General features: G+C 41.0%; 1 long non-coding RNA gene across 1 annotated transcript; it reads right to left on the bottom strand.

Moving 5' to 3' along the window:
• Positions 1 to 990: 990 nt before the first annotated feature.
• LOC121111494 lies at positions 991 to 8,142 on the bottom strand. The gene is made up of 3 exons (XR_005862339.1): positions 7,399 to 8,142; positions 6,847 to 7,087; positions 991 to 5,452 (listed from the first exon to the last, which is right to left on the bottom strand). It is a non-coding gene; the product is annotated as an uncharacterized LOC121111494 (long non-coding RNA).
• Between the last annotated feature and the right edge of the window lie 7,911 nt (positions 8,143 to 16,053).

Raw genomic sequence — 16,053 nt, 5'->3', positions numbered from 1 at the left:
CAGGTATAGATCACAAACTGGGCAGGTCCCAAAGGAAGGGCTCGGAATTCATGCTGCTTCTATGCCCATGCTATAGCTGTGTTGTCCTCAGTCTGAAAAACACCCCATGCCTCCTCTGTCTGAGAAGAGCTATTTCAGTGCTCTGTTCTGCTTAACATAGTCTGTAAGCAAAATGTAAAGAAGAGGTGGTACCCAGTGCTTTGAGGGGAGAATATTTGGGATCTGTTATAATCTATGTAGGCTTTTGCTGCAGTTGGATGTGCAGACCTCTACTCAGGGAAGTAGTGGTGGATGTGCCCAGCTGTAAGTGTGCAACTTACAAACGTTAATTGGAATTGCTTAAAAGTATGTCTTTTCAAATAACGTCTGTGAGATGTAGAACAAGTAACTGCTTTAGGATGTAAAACATCTGTTTAGAGGACAGTGAGACCTGTAGCTGTTTGCCCACTTAATTCTAAAGGATGTTACAGTTAACTACTCTAGTGTAGTTTTTGTGAGATAATGAGTTCTGATGTCCAAACCTGCAATACATACAGCACTGAAACAATATATTAGTAACATTAACTACATGTGTACTTTCCAAGTTATAAAAACACTTCTCAATGTACTGGTTTAACAAGCATCCATATATATATATATATATATAAGGTGTGCAGCTGTTGCAGTGATACTTTATCACAACAGTCAGGAACAGATCACAGAGATGCACAAAGTGGAATTGCAGAATACAAAATGTTGTGTGTTTCTTTTAGAGAATAATTGAATTATAAATAAATTTATTTATCTGTGGAGACAGGCTGAGAGAGTTGGGGCTCTTAAGCCTGAAGAAGAGTAGGCTCCAGGGAGACATTATACCCCTTCCAGTAGCTGCAGGGGGCCTATAGGAAAGCTGGGGGGGAAAAGACATTCTTTCCTGTGAGGGTGGTGATGCACTGGAACAGGTTGCCCAGTGAGGCTGTGGATGTCCCCTCCCTGGGAGCACTGCAGGCCAGGCTGGATGGGGCTGTGAGCAACCTGGGCTGGAGGGAGGTGTCCCTGCCTATAGCAGGGGGTTGGAACCAGGTGGTCTTAGAGGTCCCTTCCAACCCAAACCATCCTATGATTCTATTAGCTCTTGAATGTCCTTGGAGGATGTATGGGCAAGAATTGAGGTGTAAGTGCTTCTGACATTTGTGCTGGTAGAAGATCCTAGTTGATTAGAGACTGTTACAGCTATGTGACTCAGCAGTATTCCTTTAATTCAAAGGAGATGATGGAGCCAAGTTCTACTAAATCAGCTGAGATCCCATTTTTGCAGTAGAGTATCTAAGTGGAGACCAGTCAGCTCCCAATTAGGTGCGTGCTGGTAGAGCCCTCTGTTTCTTCAGGGCATTGTAACAGAAATACGGCAAGCCCCTTGCAATATTCACTTCTTTGGTTTAGGTGAGTGACTTTCAAAAACACTACAATTAAATGCAGCTGTGCAGTTTCTCTGTGCTTTTTCACTTGTGTCCTGATGTTTAACTGATAAATTGCATCACCTGTGAGCTGCATTTCATTCCCCTCCCCCCCCCCCCCCCAGTAACTGGTTTTCTAAGTTTTTTTTGAACATTGGTTCAGCTCTGTTTTAGAAAGAGTTAAGGGTACTTTAACATGCTTGAAATCATGGAATAAATGGCCATCACCAGTTTTCTTGTTTTTCTGTATCTCATGTTAACGTATCAGTATGCTGCAGTGCTGCTGAGAAGCACTGTATGGCAGTGAACCAGTCTTGTGTGGCTGGGAGCACACCTCGCCTCAATTCTGTCACAGCTGTATTTGAGGAACAGTTCCTTCATATTTCTCAGCAGTTTTCAGCCCAGCTCTCTGACAGTATGATGGGACCTCATTCTGAAAATGGAACTGTTCTTCTCCAGCCAGTAACTGGAGGGGCACGAGGATGACTTCAGACCCATTCTGTTGCTGTGCTCCTGGAACAGAGCTGTTCTGCAGTGGTCCTCATGTCCTTGTCATCTCAGGCTGGTTTGGTTATGCACCAGTTTATGCACAGAGTTTAAAGAGCTCTGCTCTGTGCTAGTTTATGTGGCTTTAGAGCCATGTTGTGAAGTATGAGTTGGTTCCTGCTTTTCCTCTGTGTCCATCTCTTGTTTTGTAATGGTGCTGATCAACCTGTACAAGTACAGGAACATCTGTATGAATCCATGTTCCACTGCATTTCCGGAAGCCATTGTGCCAAGGAAGACAGAATCAGGTCTTGATGGCTGCTTTGTTAAGGTGCAGAGGCACATTCAAGTCTGCGCCAGCTTTGCTGTCACCTTGAAGACCTGCAACAATTTGTACTCTTGTGAGCTGCATACCCTTGGTCATGCCTGTGGCCAAGCTTGGAATAGCTCCAGGAAGAAGTCTGTGGAAAAGAACTAGAGAAGCCAAACTCTACAACATTCCCCTTGTAAATGAATCTTGAAACAGCACTGCTCCACCATGTGCCAAATTCCTGGATGGAGATTCAATACCTTTCCTGAGGGATACAAGTTCAATAGGTACTACATAGCTGAGCCACCCATGATTGTGAAGTTAACTCTTTTGCCAGGATCTATGTGGATCGTTGTTCATGCAAAGCAAGTAAGTAGAAGAGCCATTCCTGTCCCCATCCTTCTCTCTCGTTCCAATTGCACCAGTGTGTGTAAGCAGTTTAAGAACCAACATACAAAAAGTAAGTCCTGTATTTTAATAAGTTGTTTCTGTATTACGGGCTTTTTGTCAGAAATATGTGGGATGTTATCCTGGGTTCTGTGAAATGGATTTTAAGCAGCTGTTTATGTAAAACATGAGTGATGAATTTACTCATTTCAGTGCATGCCCATAGTATTGCGTATCATAACATCTCGTTCCAAGCATGGACCAGTAATGCTGTGTGCACTGGAGCAGCAGAGGAGTTTTACATAGTAAAAATAGAGGTGCTTATGTTGTCTTTTTTGTTATGGTGTGAGCTCTAGATTATCTCTTCAGTGATCAGAATTTCCATAAACATGGAAGAAACCATCTAGATGCAAACACCTAAAATGACAGCCTTTATTTTTAGGCATGATAGGACTACTGGGTGTCAATGAAAAAAAAAACCATGATCAGTTTAGAAAATCTGGTTATTCTTACAGACTGGACAAATGGAATTAGACTTCTGAAATGTTCTGCACTTCTGCTTCTGTGGAACTGGACTTTTGTGTCTGGTGAGCTTCCTACTTGACAGTGCTGAATGCTCATAAATCAGACTGCTGTTCTAACCAGGATCCATTCTCACCAGTGACAGTGGAATTTATCAATTACCAACTATATGGCAAACAAACAAACAAACAAACAAAAAACCTGGATATTCAGTCTGGAGACTCTTTTTACAGTGTTTTGTGGATCATAGTCTATCTCATGTGTGGCCTTCAAAGTTGACATTATTTCAAGTCTCCAGCAGGCAGTATGTATTCTAAGTGGTAAGGAAGAAAATACCACTACTAATCGTTCTTGTAAAAACAGCTTTCTGAATGCTTAATCCATTTCTGGTCTAAAAGACAGTTCCTCTTGCTACATAAGTAAATCAGTCTCGTTTTATGCTCATATTAATTTGTTGAGACTAATAGCACTGATTCTCTTTGTTATCTCGGTATTTTTATGATTAGTTGTGTCTGCTAGATGGTTCTAGATCCTTCTGGAAGCAATGGTGTCATTCATGTAAAGGCAGAGCGTGACTGTGAAATGCTATTTTCGCCAAAGTATTGAAGAAAGAGCAGGGAGCTTCTTCACTTATTTGAAATCCTGCTTGGAGGATCAGGGAACTGGCAGGTTAGGATAACGACTGCTGTAAAAAATATTTTTAAAATTAGGTTGTTACCCATTGTGTCACCTGGCAGTAAAAAAAAATGTGAGCATCCCATCTGGTTATATGACAGATCCTCTGCCAAAGGTAATGGGCTGCAGATGGAAGTTCTCTGGGAATGATCACTTCCATAGCTACCCCAGACATACCTTCTTCCATATACTGCAATCTGAGATTGAAAGACGTGAGAAACTATTTGGTATAATTAATGATATATGGTCTTAGGATTCCTGAGATAACTAAAGAGCTTAAGCTTCTATTCTTCTTGCTGAAGAAGGCTCTTGAAAGTTTGCTGTTTTGTTAATAACATCAGCTTTCACTTGTATTTCTGCACCATGATGATAAAAACATTGATGTGAACTCTCATTTGAGTATTTCACTGAATGTGAAAGCTGCTGCATCTTAACTCCAAAATCTGTCTTTATTGCTAGCTATTAGCCTAAAATCTTTCAAAGAAAAATGCACGGTAACAGATTGAGTGGCCAGCAGTAGTCTGTTCCAACTGTGCAACAGCATATTCTACAATGCTGGTGCCCCGTGGGAGCTGCAACAATATTCCTATTGTGTTCTGCTCAAATATGTCTCCCCATTCCCAGGCTCTTTGCTGGAGGGCTGAGCAGGAGAGGTCATGCAGCTGTGAAAGGGACAGCAGCCAAATTTCATTCTGTGCTTGAGCTGATTCAACTGCTGCTGCCTTCCCAGTACTCAGCCTCTGGCTCTGAGGCCTATTTGTTCAAGTGGTAATTCCTGGATACCTTGAAAGCTCTTTATTGTGTGTATGGAAATGTATTAGACCAAGTGATGTATCAGAGCAGCTGAAAGCTGATCAGCAGTGCAAGCCCCCATTGGCCCTACCAATTTTCCACAAAGCCACAGCAAAGTACGAAGCTGCTTTTCTGAAATCTCCGGTATAACCCAGGACAAGAAGAGCCTTTATCTTAACTCACTGAAAACAAATAAAACCCACCAAACTTTGTCTCAGATTCCTCATGTCTCTGGTATTTGAAAAGAAGGTCAGTACTTTCCTTGACCTGCTGAGATTACTTGCCCAGCTCAGTAGCTTTTTCTCCCACATAAGACCTCACTCCATTTTTGCTAACCTTTGAGTCTCTCTAGCTGCCCTGCAGCTGTAATCCTTCAGCAGCTCACCAGAGTAAATAGTTTGGGGAGGATAAAAACAAAGGAACCTTTAGTAGTATCCTTTTCTTATAAGTACCTTGAGGAATGTGTTTCTGCCAATGCATGCAGGGTTCTCACTGTGGACCTCACTGAGGATGGTGGACCTCACTGAGCCACCGTACAGAAACTGTTAAAATTAGGGCATGATGCGAAATAAAGATTAAACATTCAGAGGTTTCCTTTTCTGTGGAAGGAAGGATCCGTTCTGTGTGCACGCGGAGTGCAGGTTTGCTGCCAGGCAGGTGGGCACAGAAGTTGGCTGAACAGTCCTTTCTCCATGCTGGGTCTTAACCCGTTTGGGAGCTTTGGCCAAGAGTAATCCTGTGTTACTCTTAAGCTGTACCTGCTGCTGTCGCCCTTTCTGGAGGAATAGAAGAACCTTCCAGGGTACAGTTAATCTTCCTTTTTCTTGGAACCAATCGATCCCAGCTATAAAAAAGAAATCTGGCATCAAAGCCCAAATCTTAACGATATTTAAGCCTGTGACTCAGAGCGGTATATATATTTTAACTGAAAGTTATTGCAATCGGAATAGCATGTAGTAGCACTTCCTAAACTTCACATCTCTGATTTGTATTGATTTTAAAGTCAGGTTACAAAGAAGTAATGAAACAGCTGTAGCTTTTCTGGAATCAAGAAAAAGGTTCTTCTAGCTCCCTGCTGACATCTGGAAGTGCAACAGGTACAGAAAAACTACCTGAATCGCAAGGACCACGTTCAGAAAACTGAGTTACTCAGCTATGCTGCTATTCTAGGGAGGAAGCAGAGGGGCGCACAAAATGAGCAAAGGGGACTTTGAAGAACATTTGGGTTGAGTGGTAACAAGTCCCATGGAGAACTTGCTGTGTTCTTCCATGCAATTCACCCTTGCTGGGAAATGTCTCTCTGTACAAGCACCTGAACTGTGTTTTTAAGTAATAAAAAAGCGGTTTGCTTCTAGTGTAGATCTGAGCTTGCATGTGTTACAGTGCAGTTTGTTGTGCTGTATGATTACTGGTTGGTTCAAAACCTTATTGCATGCTTCAAACAAAACTGCAGAGAGAGCTAAGCTTGCGTGGATATTGACTGCATGTGAAGTCTGCGAGGAGTAGCTTGTTACAATAGGTTCAATTTCAGGTAGGTTCTGCAGAGTGTAAGGCAATCTGTTTACAATTGAGCTTCCCCTATGGCACTAGGCAGATTCTTTCTGGAAGGGGAAGAGGGCCAAAAACAGCAATAGACTTGCTATTAAATGAATGGGACTAACTCTCAGTAAGGCAATAGAAAAACCTTATGTAGTACCACCTTTTCTAGATTTCTGTTCCAGTTTAACTGATGGCCCTTACATCTGTTAGAAACCATTTAGATAACATCAACCCAAGAGAACTGTGTTTATTCTAGTATTCAGTCAGCTAATTGTGTCCACGATGACAGGTTTCAGCCAGCAGATGGCAAAGCCTCTGACTTGGTGAGGTACAGGATTGCAAGTGCAATTTCAGGCTGATTTGGCCCATGTAAACAAAGCTGTGCATGCAGTCTGCAATCAAGTGAGCACATGTGCACAGCTGTGTTTATCTGACACTTTGCAAATCAGGCTTCTCTTTCTAAATAGCATGCTGACAAGAGCAAGGTCATGGAAATCTTCCTACTAACACTTAAGTTGATATTCTATAAATACTTTAAGAGTTTGAAAATTGGGATTCTAACTTCTCACGAAGGACTGCCTTTTAATGTTTCAACCTTCACTTGCATGCACCCAACTACATGGCTATACAGAAGATAGCTAGAAAAAGCCTTAGATAATGGGTGGACTTTCAGTAAATAAATAAAAAAATAATACCTACCTCAGACTTTCAAAGTAAAGTGTTAACAACACGTATACAAGTATATGGGCTTGGTTGTGGCATCTCCAATCTGTTGCACAGGGCTTCTGTTTCCCACTGGAGTTCACTGAAGCTGAAAGAGTACAGTCTCTACTGAAGTTAAACTTGAAACACAGTGCCTGTTAGTCCTGGCAGTAGGGAGCGTGTCCGTATGTCTTGTGGCTTCTGTTGTGAAGTTAATTTTTAATTGAATTTGCTGAATCTGTTTTGGAAAGACAGACCACGGGCTTTCAGAAGTTAGTAAATAAGATGAATGCACTTATTCCAGCTGACAGCATGTCAACAGTACAGCTATGAGATAGATGACAGGTATAAGGACTGCTGACAGCCTGAAAGATATTTTAGAAAGCTTATTCAAGACATTACTTTGAAGGGAGGAACATCATCTTCTCATATCTGAGAGCTGCATTTGGACATGGCTGGGGGTGTTTCAATCAAACTGCAGGCAGCTAAAAGCCAGGGCTAGTGGTGAGCAATTCACATGGAGTAAACTTCATCTGCTACGGTACCCACCTCTTTTGATAAGTCTTCAATAGATTTTTTTCTCAATCAGGATGGACTGGCATTCGTCAACCAAGCCAACCACGTACTCTGTCTCTGTAAGATCTTAGTAGATTCCTGCTTAAAATCCAAGAGACTAAATAGTGTACAAGTCAAGATACTTTAGTGCTATAATCTACTGCTACTCTGTGTATTGCAGAAGTGTGTATCCAGAAGAATGGTACTGCCTGCATAGCAGCACTGAGTTGTGCTGCTTCCTTTGCATGGCTAGTGGAGCATAGCTGGTGAGTGTAAGCATGTGTACTTGCCTCTGCTTGGCATAACTTCTGGGAATGCAGAGTGTGGTCTGCTGAGTAGAAAAGCTGGGGAATAGCTGCAGGTTGTTTATCCCTGGTTGTTGTGCCAAGGCTTGGTACACCTGACTGTAAAGCTTTCTCCATAACTCTTAAACATGAGGTACATGAATAATCAGAAAGCTTTAGAAAACTTGTGTTAATTCCATGCGAAATGGTGCTGCTAGAAGCTTTTCCAGAAGTATTGTGAGATCATAGTGCTGAAGGTATTTGTAAAGCAGCTAGGAAAAACCACAGGCATGTATTAACTCATGGTTTTAGAGGAGTTGGCTGAGGAGCCACTTAGGCAGAAAGAGGACCAGGGGAGCTGCTGAGGGGCTCCCCTGATTAGAGCAAAAATAAGTCATTAGAACCCCTTATGTGGAACAAAAAGGAAACAGAAAAGAATGGTATGGCTCTTAAATTCTTTCCTCTCCGTTACACGTTGCTTATATGGCATCTTATCTGTGCTATGAAGTATTCTATTTTAGCTGGTTTTCTATTTACCTAGAAGTATTGAAAGATAAGCTTTATGTGCAGATTCCAATATAATGACCAGATGCTTGCATCTGTCTCTCCCAGGTGGCTGTGAAATAAGATCCTTTTTCTTCCTTTCTTTAAGTGAAGAACTATACCAAGTATTGCTATGCAATGAAGTAACTACATTTGCTGTCTACCTGTGCTTGAGAAAGGGGAAAAGAATAACATTTGTTTCATATTTCAACCTACTGTTGTGCTACAGATGACTTTTCCAGTCTCTTCCTTTCTCAAGGCATCTTCTTACTGAAATAGAATTAAAGGGCGCAGATCCAAGAAAGGCTTTTTAACTTCTGGTTAGTCAAAACTGTAAATCTCCGGCTCTTCAGAAGCTGGGTGACTTGTGCAGACTTAGTGCATTCTGAGCATATTTGTGGTCAGATCATTTGAGAAATCTGTGCTTCTTGTGCTGAAAATACCTGTGCAGAAATTCATGTTCTGTTATCTACCTCCTCTTTCACCCAGCCAGTAGAACTCAGTGTAGCTTCGATATGGAGTTGGGTCCCTGCAGGTGGTTTTGGCCTTTGGGAACTCTCTAACAAAGGTATTACCTTTAAAGGCTGTAAAGAAAGCTTATCTTTCAAGGGCCTGTGCATTGAGAGTAATAACTCCATGCAGGCTCCCAATAGCTGTTCAGTGTAAAGGGCTTGCTAGTAATTTGGGGTAAGTCAGAAAACTGAAGAACAAACTGAAAATGTGACAGTCTATTAATGGTGCATACCTCAAATGAAAGATATGTACCTTCTCCTAGGAAGCTTCTGGAGATCCTGTTTGCCTTTGCATCTACTATAGCTGATGTCACTTGGGTTTTTCTGAACCTTAGTTAGTACTGGTGAACTTCAATACAAAAATATTCATGATGGCATTTGCCCATGTGGAGGAGCATTTTAGATCACTGTGGGAGTTCTGTTTCTCCAGTTCCTTGGTTGGGTGCAGTGTAGTGCCTCTTGCTGGGGAGCTGTGAATCTTCCCACTTCTTCATAACAAGGTGTCCAGCCCTGCAGGTTACAGACTACAAGCAATTGAGTGGTATTTTAAAATCTGTCATATGCTGAGGTTCAGCTTCCTTACATATTGATGTGTGTTGCATTTTAAAGTGGCAATCCTCTCAGTAGATACAGGAAAGGGCTATGCTCTGTCAGACTGGATTCAACTGAGTTCAGCTGGCCCTGAAATGTCAGAGCAATGCCACACGAAGAAGTGAAATTCCTGACTTCTGTAGAACCTACTGAGCTGTTTCAATGAAGGTAAGTGATATTCTTTGGCATGTGATGAAAACTTTCTGGAAGGTAAAAGGAGTTCTGAGTGGGGCCTTTCACTATAATTTGAGGATGCTCCTGTGGCACTGGTTGATATCTGTTTGTTCTCTTGGCCAAAGTTCTGACTGGCTTCTCTGTCCCTCCCTTCTCCTGTCCTTCTTCCAGTCATGATGACAGACCAGCCACATGTGAGATCCCTCTATAGGGAGCAGCATGCTGTCACTTCTGCAGTGGTTGTGACTTGATGCCTTCTCTAAGAGACCTCAGCAAAGGTTAGGCAGCCCTATGCTTTCCCTCTTGTGCTTCTTAGTTTAGAAGAGGAGTGTGCATGTGTTGATGGACAAGGCTTCTTGACTGGTCTGTGTTAAGAGTTTAGTAACTGCAATACAAGAAGATAACCTTGACTGCAGTCTATACAGAAGGTAGGAATTTACATTTATGTGAAAGGGAAGATTGTTTTTGGTCTCTGACACAATGAGGGTCTATGACCCTCTTGGGAAAACAGTTAAGGACTGGACATTAAAAAAGCATGATACCAGCCAGCTCCTAAATGACTCAACTTGATTTTAAAAACTCTAGCTGTGTGGATTAGAAAGAACAGTGATCAGGAAAAAAGCCAGCTAGGAAAAAGAAACTTCAGCTGTACTGCTTAAAGTCTCAGTAAAACCCCCAAGGAAGAGCTCTGCACTGCAAAGCCGTGAGCAAATTAATTCTAAGTGCCTCCTACATAACAGAGGAATGCTTACTCTGTTACCTGGAAACTTAGGATGCTGAAGTTGGTACCTTATACACTTTGCAGCTGTGCCATAGACCCGTCAGTAAAGAATTAGCTCACATTAAAATTACGTGAGATCTTAATGCTTGAGCTACAGTGTTTGTTATTGTGGGTTTGGTTTAATACACAAGTAATTTTTGCCACAGTCTGGGCAGAAGGTTAATGGCAGATAACATGGAGGCAATGAGAACCCTGGGCCATATTACAGCGTACTTCAGTTCCGGGAGCGTGCTGACAGGAGCAGGAGAGCTGCCTTTGTGTAGGCCATCCTATTTGTGGCTGATAAACTATATTTCTTCTTACATTAAACCGGATAAATGCTGTAAGAATGGGATAACTGTGCTGTCCTTGTTTTGAATGTGAATTCTTGCAGTTTTAATAACTCTTTAATGAATCTGCTATCTCTTTGCCTGATCCTATATTGTCAAGCGTGTGAGAAATGCCAAAGTGAACTTTGAAGGTACATACTTCACAGAAAGAAAGGATTAATGTAGTCCACAAAGATCTCCCTACCATATGCTCTAAAAACACAGTAAAAAGGTTACCATTACTCAATATCAGAGAAAGATTCCAAGCTTTATTTTTTTTTGCACAGGTCACTTTGTTATCTCTGATCAGCAATATTGAATTTCAGTAAATCACCATATTTTGGCAAACATGCAGAAGTACAGATCAAATACAGACTTAAACACCAGTAATCAGAAAAAATAAATGGCTTTTAAAATACTGTTTTCCGTTCAAAACCACAGCTGCAATATAAATGTATCTTGTAGCAATCCAGTGTGTGCTGCATGTGGTGACTGATTTTTGATCCAGTTTTTCTAATTTGGAGATTAATTGTTCATATTTGTATCTTCTCACTCATTCTCTTGCTTCCTAACATTTGAATTCTAGATACTGTTTAATGATAATGTGACCTATACATTTGAACAGCAAGCACAAAAATACACCTGATGCTTTAATAAGAACTTCACTTGCTGATGTTTCCTTAGGCCGCAAACCAAGCCTGCTTCCTGTCTTTTTGATGGGGACTGCCAATGGGAACTGGGTGAATATGTTCCCTAATGCAGTGCTGAAGCCTGAGAAAGCAAGAATGCTACATCTGATATTGATATACATTTTAGAGTGGGTCCAGAGGACGGCCACAGGAGTGATGAAAGGGATGGAACACCTTCCTGCAAGGACAGGCTGAGAGAGCTGGGGCTGTGCAGCATGGAGAAGGGAAGGTGGTGGGGAGAGCTGAGAGCAGCCTGTCAATATCTAAAGGGAGGCCAGGGACAGACTCTTTAGCAGGGTCTGTTGAGATAGGACAAGAGGAAATGGTTTTAAAAGAGGGGAGGTTTAGATTGGATATAAGGAAGTTTGTACAATAAAGGATGGCGTTGCACTGGCAGTTTGTCCAGAGAGGTGGGGGAAGCCCTGTTCTTGGAGACATTCAAGGTCAGGCTGGATGGGGTTCTGAGCACCAGATGGACCTGTGGTGCTCCTGTTCATTGCAGGGGAGTTGAGCTAGATGAGCTTCAAGCCTCCCTTCCAACTCAAAAAAATTATATATATATTCTTCTGCAAACAATGGCACATCAATCTAGTGTACAGAGCGCAGCAGATGAGTAATACGGTTCAAGTGCCCGATGTGGGTTAAAGTATGCTGAGGGCTACTGAGAAAAAAAGACTACCAAAAAAATCCCCAACTTTCTTCAAAGTCCCAGAATTTAATTAAAAAAAAAAAAAAAAAAGACTCTAAAGTGAGTTAAAAAATCAAATCTCCATGAAAATCAGGAAAGTGGGGGGGGAAGGGAGGGAGATTATTCCAAAGTGAAAGTCATGTGGCACTCAGATGTCTGGTGGCAGTAATATTTACTGGCTAATCCTTAATTCCATATCTTTTAAAAATGATGAAGAGTGTCTTATTGCAATATGGAACTCTGTGTAGACTGTAAAAGTTACTGAAATGAGAATACTGATAAGAAAACCTATCAAGAAACCATTAAACTTTATTCCACCTTGGTAACAGGGCCTCACTTGAAATAAAATGTTCTTTGGAAAGTTCTGATGGAAAATAATTAAAAGGAAGCACTTTGGCAATGGGATGTGAGTATTTTATTTTTCCCTAAAGCCTCAGATAGCTTGGATAAGCAGGAACAAGGAACCAAAATGAAGGTCTCTTGCATTACTGGATCTACTGTTACTCAGTATCTACTTGACTGTATATATTCACCTTGGGGTCATTGCTAAGTAATCTCCTATGGAAATAATGGTAATGTATGTGTAAGTATGGTCTTGGCATGGAATTGTAGGCTTTTTCACAATGTAGAATCCAGATCACTAAAAATTAAGCCAGTTTCTGAAGTATTCATCTTAATGATGAATTTGTAGAAAACCATTGCTTGGAATGTTCATAGAAGTGATTGTTGATATTGCCAATGCAGGAAGAGTCCTCATAACATTTTTCTTAAGCAATGTACTGGCGTGGATGGAGTATTTGAGATCACTTTTTTCCTGTGTGAATGGAATAACTTCTATGGCTTTTGTGATTCTTATGTTCCTAGAATCACCAGGTTTGGAAAAGACCTCCAAGATCATCCAGTCCAACCATTCATCTACCACCAGTATTTCCCTACTAAGCTATGCCCCTTCATACCACATCTGCATGTTTCTTGAACACCTCCAGGAATGGTGACACAACCACCTCCCTGGGCAGCCTGTGCCAGGGCATGACTGCTCTCTTAGAGAAGAAATTTTTCCTAATATCCAACCTGAATGTGTTAATGCTGCCTGGAATAGTTTGTTTTTTTTTCTTTTAGCTGAAATTGCAGTTCAAGCAGCACAAGACTTTCTGTTAAAGAATGAGGGGAAGGCTTCCAAAGATGAATTCAGCTTTTTAAGGGAAGTTTCTTACATTATTGGTCAAAAGAAACAAGACACCTATAAATGGAATTTTAGCGTAAATGCTTTTCCTTACCAAGGGAAGAAGGGAAAAACACTGTCTATTAACATTAAGCAATTCTCTGACCACCATAAGTAGTCCTGCTTTGTTTCCCTGCTTGCCATCTCCTTTTTACCTGATGTGTTTGAGTGCCAAACCCCAGCAGTGATCTGTGAGCTATGAATTAGCTCAGAATCCTGAGCAGGGAGGAAGCTGCCTGCTTGGGACCCATGTCAGTACTGCCCTGCTCTGACTCTTCCCACTTTGTGTGAATTGCATTTCCTAAGAAAGGCACTGGGAGCGATTTAAGAGGTCACTGCCAGGTCAGGAATTGGGAAGCTGCTCTCTGTGCCTCTCTATAACAGCTTCTGCTCCTGTATACTGTGAAATTGAAGGTGATTTTCAACTAGGAGCATTCTTATTTGGCCAGATGCTAATATTCCTCATGAATGTGAATAAAATCAGCACTCCTAAGTCAAGGAACATAGAGACTTTGTCACCTTTGCTTTATGAGAATTATTGTAGTGAAAAGCCTACCCTGCAACATTTCTTCTTTTAAGAAAAAGCTCTAAAATACATTAAGTTTCTGGAACTGTGATCAGATGCAGGGAGATTCTGTGCTGATTTGATTAAGAATATTTTAGATGGATGTGTTTCTTTAATAGACACTGACTTGTCAAACCTTAAACCCATTAATAGTAATCGTATATCTTTGTATTTCCTCCCAGTGACAGACAGAAGCCAATTTAGCAGCCTTTATGTCACTTTCTTATCCTCATCTCATAAAAATGGAGTGCTGCCATTGTTCAGAAACAAGGTTGGAGAAATCAGACTAAGCTGCTGAATACCATCGTATGCTTGGCTTAAATCCATTCCAGAGACTAAGTGACTCCAAGTCAGCTGCCAACACTGACTAAAATTGTTTTGGTTTTAGCTAAGAGCACAATGTAAGTCCTATCTAAACTAGTGTTCAGTTTCATTGTATGTAATTACTAACACCATTGCAACTTCTAGTCTGTACATAGCTGTTAGTCTAAGTCTGTTGCCCAGTTTTGCTTTGAAGAGGACTTACAACAAAAGCATGATAGTTGAGCAAATTTTGTTTCCAATTGTAACCTGTGTCCTGTAGCATTTCCGAGCTGATAAGTGTCTCAGTACAACTCCAAATGTTAACAAGGTACTAGCGAAGAGACTATTCTCAATGCATTCCCAGAATATGTTGACCTCCCTGTGCAAGAAGTCCAGCAGGGGAGGCAGGAAAGTGGTACGGCTGAGCAAAGACCTGCTGGTCAAACTGAGGGGTAAGATGAAAAAATGCACGGAGTGGGAGATGAGATGAGATTTGCTGATGAGATCAGCAAAGGCAAAGCAGAGGTGGGACTGAGCTTGGCAAGGGATGTGCAAAGCAACAATATCCTGTTCCTAGTGGAGAGTATGGAAAGAGGAGCTGGCTTGTGTGCCCTTTCTGCCATAAGGTCATATCTGCAAGGAGCAGCTTCTGTACCAGGTGGGCAACCAGGAGGTTGATGTTAGACAAACTTTTTCTTCTGCCAAGAATTAATCACATAATATCAAATAAAATCAAGCTCTGGATTATTCTGGGGGGGATTGAGAGGGAAGAATTAAAATACTTCTCATAATGACTTGACTTTGAAATGATGAATCTAAAATCTTGACTGGATCCTTTGAATTTTTTATTCATCCTGTCTGCTTCCCTTCTGTTGCCCTTAGATGCTGCCATTCAGGATGGCATTTCATTGGCACATTACAAAAACCGAGTCGGACAGGAGCGGCAAAAGCCTTTTGCTGTGCATTAAATCATTTTCCTGTAGGCAGGAGTAAATGACTTTTTGAAATGAGATAACATGGCAAGCAAATTCAAGACTGTTCAGTAAGTCTAAAGCTCAAGTTTTCTGTGTATTGATCTAACTTCTTTCCAACAGTACAAACATGGTAGCTAACCCTTGATATTGTAGGTTTCATGATTGTAGCCTTCATGTAAGAATCATGATTTGAGAAGTCTTTCTTGCAGAAAAACTTCAGAATTGTTTTTAATTTCTCCTTGCTATGGGTTAACAAGATTGAAACTAAGGACTAAATGGTGTTGTTAAGCCTCCCAGAACCTGAGGTATTGTTTGTGGGATAGGGATGGAAGGGAAGCATGGCATCCCATTCAATTGAATTGTTTTTCATGCTGAAAAACAGCATGAAATTCCAATGGCTTTATACTCTGGAGCTCAGTGAAAACTTGAGAGGTTTTTATCACACCTAAACTGTGTAGCCTCCAAATGTAAATTCAGTAATCCAGTTATAAAGATGAAGTTGTCACATTAGTTGCATCTTGCCATAATTCACAGGTCTTTATTCTTCCGGACACTTCAAATCAGGTTCTGGTATTAAATATTTTTGTGTGTTTTATCACCATGGTATCAAACTGTATGTATGCTGGAATACAAATAACATTTTTAGGTAGGGTTTTCGTTTTCAAGCTAAATCATACTTCTAAAATTTTTATAATGCAATACTGGAGAGAATTATTGCTGTCTACATACAAAGTCGTGTAGTATAATAGATATGATTCCATACACAAGTAACACTGAGCTGTGATCTTGTCAAGCTAAAATACAGTAAACAAATATTAAAAAACAGACTTCCCCAAAGAATCAGCTAACTGCATACTGAGGTTAAGTGCTGAAGTGTTCCTTAATGTACTACCATTAATACACCTATTTTGGGGGAGGGTAGAGCTCTCTGATAACCCATGGGCAGTATTGTAACGTATTACTTGTGCCTTTAATTGTATCCTGTTAACCATCAAACTGTTTGCATTTGATTCCA

This window comes from Gallus gallus, chromosome 9 (assembly GCF_016699485.2).
Source record: "Gallus gallus isolate bGalGal1 chromosome 9, bGalGal1.mat.broiler.GRCg7b, whole genome shotgun sequence".
Classification (NCBI taxonomy): Eukaryota; Metazoa; Chordata; class Aves; order Galliformes; family Phasianidae; genus Gallus; species Gallus gallus.
Note: the sequence above shows the minus strand (reverse complement) of the source record. Positions and strands in the feature narration are given on the sequence as shown.